Source organism: Lolium rigidum, chromosome 2 (assembly GCF_022539505.1).
Source record: "Lolium rigidum isolate FL_2022 chromosome 2, APGP_CSIRO_Lrig_0.1, whole genome shotgun sequence".
NCBI lineage: Eukaryota > Viridiplantae > Streptophyta > Magnoliopsida > Poales > Poaceae > Lolium > Lolium rigidum.
In genome coordinates, this window is record NC_061509.1 from 258,866,891 (window position 1) to 258,875,259 (window position 8,369).

The following is an 8,369-nucleotide window of genomic DNA, read 5'->3' on the forward strand; positions in this document are numbered from 1 at the left end:
ATCATGCCGACGGTGTCTCCTGGCGTCCCTAGCCAGATGATCTCTTTCATCATCGTCGTTGTATCGCCGGCGTTGGTCGTATTGAGCCACATACTTGTTGAGGAGGTGATCAGAGAGAGGTCGCTGATATCTTACGTTCCTCACTTCTCCCTCTGTGATGTAGCGCTTGCCATCGTGACGGAGCCGATCGTGTGGAGCGGCTTCCTCTGTATCCTTGCTATGAGAGCAGCTGCCCTCATCTCCGTCCTTACCAGAGTGGTGCCCAGGTCCTACCATGTTGATATTGCGCGAGAATCCTGGTTGGCACCATCCAGGGTAAGTGTACTCCACCATGTTAACGGCGGGGAAGGGGTGTGTGTCGACCTTCATGGCGTACTGGCTGAAAATTAGACGCCCTTGTTCTATCGCCATTTGGACCTGCTGACGCCACACCCTGCGGTCGTTGGTGGCGTGGGTGAACGTGTTATGCCACTTGCGGTATGGCTTTCCGTTCAGCTCTCGAGCCGTGGGGATCTTGTGGCCTTCGGGTACCTTTAGCTGCTTCTCCTTGAGTAAGAGGTCGAAAATCTTCTCAGCTTTGGTCACGTCGAAGTCAAACCCTTTTGGAGGACCTTGTGGCTTAACCCATTTACGGGACACGGGGCTTGCCCCCGAGTCCATTCAGCCATTGCTACCTCCCGATCTCCCGCAACACCTTCATCTTCATCGGCCTCAACCGGGACCACCGCACGCTTGAATTTATCCCGGTATACATCCGGGTGGCGCTCGTTCATATGCCGACGGCTTCGCACCATGTGCGCCGGTGAAGTGTAGTACGCTTGGGAGGCCACGTCCTTGATCGATGATGAGAGACCCACCACCGCCAACTCGGTTGCTTCTTTTTCGGTCACATGAACCGAATAGCATCGGTTCCTAATGGTCCTGAAGCGCTGGACGTATTCGACACTTGTTTCCCCGCGCTTCGTCGTACTTGTGCTAGATCGGCAATGCCAGCCTCGGAAGCCTCCGAGTGATGCGCACGTGGAACTGCTCTTCCAAGCTGCTTCCAAGTCCGGATTGAGTTTGGTGGCAGCGATGTGTACCACCCGAAAGCCGATCCTGTGAGGGACTGTGCGAAGAACCTCACGCGCAGTTCGTCGATGCTTGAGATCGTGCCCGAGCTGTGCCAAATATCGGCTCACATGCTCGATGGAGCTGGAACCATCCGATCCATTAAACTTGGTGAAATCGGGGAGCCGATATTTGGGTGGTAGCGGGATCAACTCGTACTCGTTGGGGTATGGCTTGGAATAGCCGATTGTCCTCCTTTTCGTCATCATGCCGAGCTCGGTCTTTCGGGATTGTACAGATCTGATCCGCGGTGATGGCTGCGGGCGTCGAACTCCGAAGATTCGCCGGGGTGGCATACTTAGCCGGCCATGCCTGCTTTCCAGTTCTGAGCCAAGCTGCAGGAGCTGAGCTCGGAGGTTTGTCGGAGTGGCATACTTAGCTAGCCACGTACGCTTCTCAAGATGCTGTTCCCGAAGTTCCTCCTGCTGTTCGGAAGTCCCTGCTTGTTGCGGCTGGTTCGAGAGTGCCCGATTCTTGCGGTCCGGCACGTATGCGCACGTGTATCCGTGAGGGATCTCCTTAGGCGCCTCATGCAAGAATTGGTAGTCACTAGGGTCACCACCGATCTTGTAGACGACGTATGCCGATGAACTCGGCACTTCTGGTGCTGCCAATGCAAACGGCAGCGGTGGACGGGACTGGAGTGGCATCTCTCCTTGGTGAGTCCCCAGAGCTGGTCCGGACGGAGAATACTGATGGCTCATGATTTCCTGGATCACGCGCAGAGCGACACGCTCCAAAGTGTTCACCAGGCTCTCAGAATGGCGGTGCAGCGAATGAGCCACCATGAAGTTAATCTCCTGACGCAGGGACCTGGTGCGTTCTTCTGACGGGGTGGACAGGTCCACTCCATCGAGCGCGCCTTCAGGTGAGAACCCTTTCCACCTGATGTCATGTGAGCGGGTTCTGTGAAAGGAGCCGATGAGGTCGGCTTCGAGGACCGCTTTGATCTCGTCATGCTTCTTCTTGAGCTCCTCGGTCAGATCCTCGTACTTGACTGGAGTGCCTTCTGCCATCTCAGATGTAGATGGCGATGCGGTTGATGTCGACGATTGTCCCACCGAGCGTGCCAGAATGTGTTGCGGTCAGAAACCCACCGGCGGGCAGCGACGAGCAACACAGTAGAGTGATGGCGTGTATTTCACACGTTCGTTGGGCAACCCCAAGAGGAAGGTATGATGCGCACAGCAGCAAGTTTTCCCTCAGAAAGAAACCAAGGTTTATCGAACCAGGAGGAGCCAAGAAGCACGTTGAAGGTTGATGGCGGCGGGATGTAGTGCGGCGCAACACCGGAGATTCCGGCGCCAACGTGGAACCTGCACAACACAACCAAAGTACTTTGCCCCAACGAAACGAGTGAGGTTGTCAATCTCACCGGCTTGCTGTAACAAAGGGTTAACCGTATTGTGTGGAAGATGATTGTTTGCGAGAGAAAACGATAAAAACAAGTATTGCAGACAGATTTGTATTTCAGTATTAAAAGAATGGACCGGGGTCCACAGTTCACTAGAGGTGTCTCTCCCATAAGATAAAAGCATGTTGGGTGAACAAATTACAGTCGGGTAATTGACAAATAGAGAGGGCATAACAATGCACATACATGGCATGATAAGTATAGTGAGATTTAATTGGGCATTACGACAAAGTACATAGACCGCCATCCAACCGCATCTATGCCTAAAAAGTCCACCTTCAGGTTATCGTCCGAACCCCTTCCAGTATTAAGTTGCAAAGCAACAGACAATTGCATTAAGTATGGTGCGTAATGTAATCAACAACTACATCCTCGGACATAGCGCCAATGTTTTATGCCTAGTGGCAACAGCACAACACAACCTTAGAACTTTCTGTCACTGTCCCAGGTGTCAATGCAGGCATGAACCCACTATCGAGCATAAATACTCCCTCTTGGAGTTAAAAGCAAAAACTTGGCCGAGCCTCTACTAGTAACGGAGAGCATGCAAGATCATAAACAACACATATGTAATAACTTGATAATTAACATAACATGGTATTCTCTATCCATCGGATCCCGACAAACACAACATAGAGTATTACGGATAGATGATCTTGATCATGTTAGGCAGCTCACAAGATCCAACAATGAAGCACAATGAGGAGAATACAACCATCTAGCTACTGCTATGGACCCATAGTCCAGGGGTGAACTACTCACTCATCACTCTGGAGGCGACCATGGCGGTGTAGAGTCCTCCGGGAGATGAATCCCCTCTCCGGCGGGGTGCCGGAGGAGATCTCCAGAATCCCCGAGATGGGATCGGCGGCGGCGGCGTCTCAGTAAGGTTTTCCGTATCGTGGTTTTTCGCATCAGGGGTTTCGCGACGGAGGCTTTAAGTAGGCGGAAGGGCAGAGTCGGGGGCTGACGAGGGGCCCACACCACAGGGCAGCGCGGGCCCCCCTTGGCCGCGCCGCCTTGTGGTTTGGCCACCTCGTGGCCCCACTTCGTATGCTCTTCGGTCTTCGGAAGGTTCGTGGCAAAATAGGCCCACGGGTCTTCGTTTCGTCCAATTCGAGAATATTTCGTTACTAGGATTTCCGAAACCAAAAACAGCGAGAAAACGAAGCGGCACTTCGGCATCTTGTTAATAGGTTAGTTCCGAGAAAATGCACGAATATGACATAAAGTGTGCATAAAACATGTAGGTATCATCAATAATATGGCATGGAACATAAGAAATTATCGATACGTCGGAGACGTATCAAGCATCCCCAAGCTTAGTTCCGCTCGTCCCGAGCGAGGTAAAACGATAACAAAGATAATTTCTGAAGTGACATGCCATCATAACCTTGATCATACTATTTGTAAACATATGTAGTGGATGCAGCGATCAAAACAATGGTAATGACATGAGTAAACAAGTGAATCATAAAGCAAAGACTTTTCATGAATAGTACTTCAAGACAAGTATCAATAAGTCTTGCATAAGAGTTAACTCATAAAGCAATAAATCAAAGTAAAGGCATTGAAGCAACACAAAGGAAGATTAAGTTTCAGCGGTTGCTTTCAACTTGTAACATGTATATCTCATGGATAATTGTCAACATAGAGTAATATAACAAGTACAATATGCAAGTATGTAGGAATCAATGCACAGTTCACACAAGTGTTTGCTTCTTGAGGTGGAGAGAGATAGGTGAACTGACTCAACATAAAAGTAAAAGAATGGTCCTTCAAAGAGGAAAGCATCGATTGCTATATTTGTGCTAGAGCTTTTATTTTGAAAACATGAAACAATTTTGTCAACGGTAGTAATAAAGCATATGAGTTATGAAAGTTATATCTTACAAGTTGCAAGCCTCATGCATAGTATACTAATAGTTCCCGCACCTTGTCCTAATTAGCTTGGACTACCGGATCTTTGCAATGCACATGTTTTAACCAAGTGTCACAATGGGGTACCTCCATGCCGCCTGTACAAAGGTCTAAGGAGAAAGCTCGCATTTTGGATTTCTCGCTTTTGATTATTCTCAACTTAGACATCCATACCGGGACAACATGGACAACGAGATGATGGACTCCTCTTTAATGCATAAGCATGTGGCAACAATTATTATTCTCATATGAGATTGAGGATATGCGTCCAAAGCTGAAACTTCCACCATGATTCATGGCTTTAGTTAGCGGCCCAATGTTCTTCTCTAACAATATGCATGCTCCAACCATAAAGGTGGTAGATCTCTCTTACTTCGGACAAGACGGACATGCATAGCAACTCACATGATATTCAACAAAGAATAGTTGATGGCGTCCCCAGAAACATGGTTATCGCACAACAAGCAACTTAATAAGAGATAAAGTGCATAAGTACATATTCAATACCACAATAGTTTTTAAGCTATTTGTCCCATGAGCTATATGTTGCAAAAGGTGAATGATGGAATTTTAAAGGTAGCACTCAAGCAATTTACTTTGGAATGGCGGAAAAATACCATGTAGTAGGTAGATATGGTGGACACAAATGGCATAGTGGTTGGCTCAAGGATTTTGGATGCATGAGAAGTATTCCCTCTCGATACAAGGTTTAGGCTAGCAAGGTTATTTGAAACAAACACAAGGATGAACGGTACAGTAAAACTCACATAAAAGACATATTGTAAACATTATAAGACTCTACACCGTCTTCCTTGTTGTTCAAAACTCAATACTAGATGTTATCTAGACTCTAGAGAAACCAAATATGCAAACCAAATTAGCAAGCTCTAAGTGTTTCTTCATTAATGGGTGCAAAGTATATGATACAAGAGCTTAAACATGAGCACAACAATTGCCAAGTATCAAATTATCAAAGACATTTTAGAGTTACTACCTGTAGCTTTTTCCAATTCCAACCATATAACAATTTAACGAAGATGAAACTTCGCCATGAATACTATGAGTAGAGCCTAAGGACATATTTGTCCATATGCTACAGCGGAGCGTATCTCTCTCCCATAAAGTGAATGCTAGGATCCATTTTATTCAAACAAAACAAAAAACAAAAACAAACCGACGCTCCAAGCAAAGTACATAAGATGTGACGGAATAAAAATATAGTTTCAGCGGAGGAACCTGATAATGTTGTCGATGAAGAAGGGGATGCCTTGGGCATCCCCAAGCTTAGACTCTTGAGTCTTCTTATAATATGCAGGGGTGAACCACCGGGGCATCCCCAAGCTTAGAGCTTTCACTCTCCTTGATCATATTACATCATACTCCTCTCTTGATCCTTGAAAACTTCCTCCACACCAAACTCGAAACAACTCATTAGAGGGTTAGTGCATAATAAAAATTCACATGTTCAGAGGTGACACAATCATTCTTAACACTTCTGGACATTGCATAAAGCTACTGGACATTAATGGATCAAAGAAATTCATCCAACATAGCAAAAGAGGCAATGCGAAATAAAAAGGCAGAATCTGTCAAAACAGAACAGTCCGTAAAGATGGATTTTATTAGGCCACCAGACTTGCTCAAATGAAAATGCTCAAATTGAATGAAAGTTGCGTACATATCTGAGGATCATGCACGTAAATTGGCTTAATTTTCTGAGCTACCTACAGGGAGGTAGACCCAGATTCGTGACAGCAAAGAAATGCTGGAACTGCGCAGTAATCCAAATCTAGTACTTACTTTACTATCAAAGACTTTACTTGGCACAACAAAACTCAAAACTAAGATAAAGAGAGGTTGCTACAGTAGTAAACAACTTCCAAGACACAAATATAAAACAAAAATACTGTAGTAAAAACATGGGTTGTCTCCCATAAGCGCTTTTCTTTAACGCCTTTCAGCTAGGCGCAGAAAGTGTATATCAAGTAACATCAAGAGACGAAGCATCAACATCATAATTTGTTCTAATAATAGAATCATAAGGTAACTTCATTCTATTTCTAGGGAAGTGTTCCATACCTTTCTTGAGAGGAAATTGATATTTAATATTACCTTCCTTCATATCAATAGTGGCACCAACGGTTCGAAGAAAAGGTCTTCCCAATATAATGGGGCAAGATGCATTGCATTCAATATCCAAGACAACAAAATCAACGGGGACAAGGTTATTTTTAACCATAATATGAACATTATCAACTCTCCCCAAAGGTTTCTTTTTAGCATTATCAGCGAGATTAACATCCGGATAACGAGTTTTTGAATGGTGGCAAGTCAAGCATATCATAGACTTTCTTAGGCATAACGAAATACTTGCACCAAGATCACATAAAGCATTACAATCAAAATCTTTGACTCTTATTTTAATGATGGGCTCCCAACCATCCTCTAGCTTTCTAGGAATAGAAGTTTCAAGTTTTAGTTTCTCTTCTCTAGCTTTTATGAGAGCATTTGTAATATGTTTTGTGAAAGCCAAGTTTATAGCGCTAGCATTGGGACTCTTAGCAAGTTTTTGTAAGAACTTTATAACTTCAGAGATGTGGCAATCATCAAAATCTAAATCATTACAATCTAAAGCAATGGGATTATCATCCCCAAGGTTGGAAAAAATTTCAGCGGTTTATCACAAGCGAGTTTCAGCGGTTTTAGCGAGTTTCGGGTAATTTTGCGTGCTTTGCACTAGGAGTAGAAGCATTGCCAACACCAATTATTTTACCATTGATAGTAGGAGGTGCAGCAACATGTGAATCATTAGCATTGCTAGTGGTGGTAATAGTCCAAACTTTAGCTACATTTTTCTCTTTAGCTAGTTTTTCATTTTCTTCTCTATCCCACCTAGCACGCAGTTCAGCCATTAATCTTATATTCTCATTAATTCTAACTTGGATGGCATTTGCTGTAGTAACAATTTTATTTTCAATATCCCTATTAGGCATAACTTTCGATTTCAAAAGATCAACATCAGAGGCAAGACTATCAACTCTAGAAACAAGAATATCAATTTTATTGAGCTTTTCCTCAACAGATTTGTTAAAGGCGAGTTTGTGTACTAATAAATTCTTTAAGCATAGCTTCAAGTCCAGGGGGTGTATTCCTATTATTGTTGTAAGAATTCCCATAAGAATTAGCATAACCGTTACCATTATTATAAGGATATGGCCTATAGTTATTACTAGAATTGTTCCGATAAGCATTGTTGTTGAAATTATTATTTTTAATGAAGTTTACATCAACATGTTCTTCTTGGGCAACCAATGAAGCTAATGGAACATTATTAGGATCAACATTAGTCCTATCATTCGCAAGCATAGACATAATAGCATCAACCTTATCATTCAAGGAAGAGGATTCTTCAACGGAATTTACCTTCTTACCTTGTGGAGCTCTTTCCGTGTGCCATTCGGAGTAATTAACCATCATATTATCAAGAAGCTTTGTTGCTTCACCAAGAGTGATGGACATAAAGGTACCTCCAGCAGCTGAATCCAATAAATTCCGTGAAGAAAAATTTAGTCCTGCATAGAAGGTTTGGATGATCATCCAAGTAGTCGATCCATGGGTTGGGCAATTTTTAACCGAGAGATTTCATTCTTTCCCAAGCTTGAGCAACATGTTCATTATCCAATTGTTTAAAATTCATTATGCTACTCCTCAAAGATATAATTTTAGCAGGGGGATAATATCTACCAATAAAAGCATCCTTGCATTTAGTCCAGGAATCAATACTATTCTTAGGCGAGAGATAGCAACCAATCTTTAGCTCTTCCTCTTAATGAGAAAGGAAACAATTTTAATTTTATAATGTCACCATCTACATCTTTATACTTTTGCATTTCACACAATTCAACAAAATTATTGAGATGGGCAG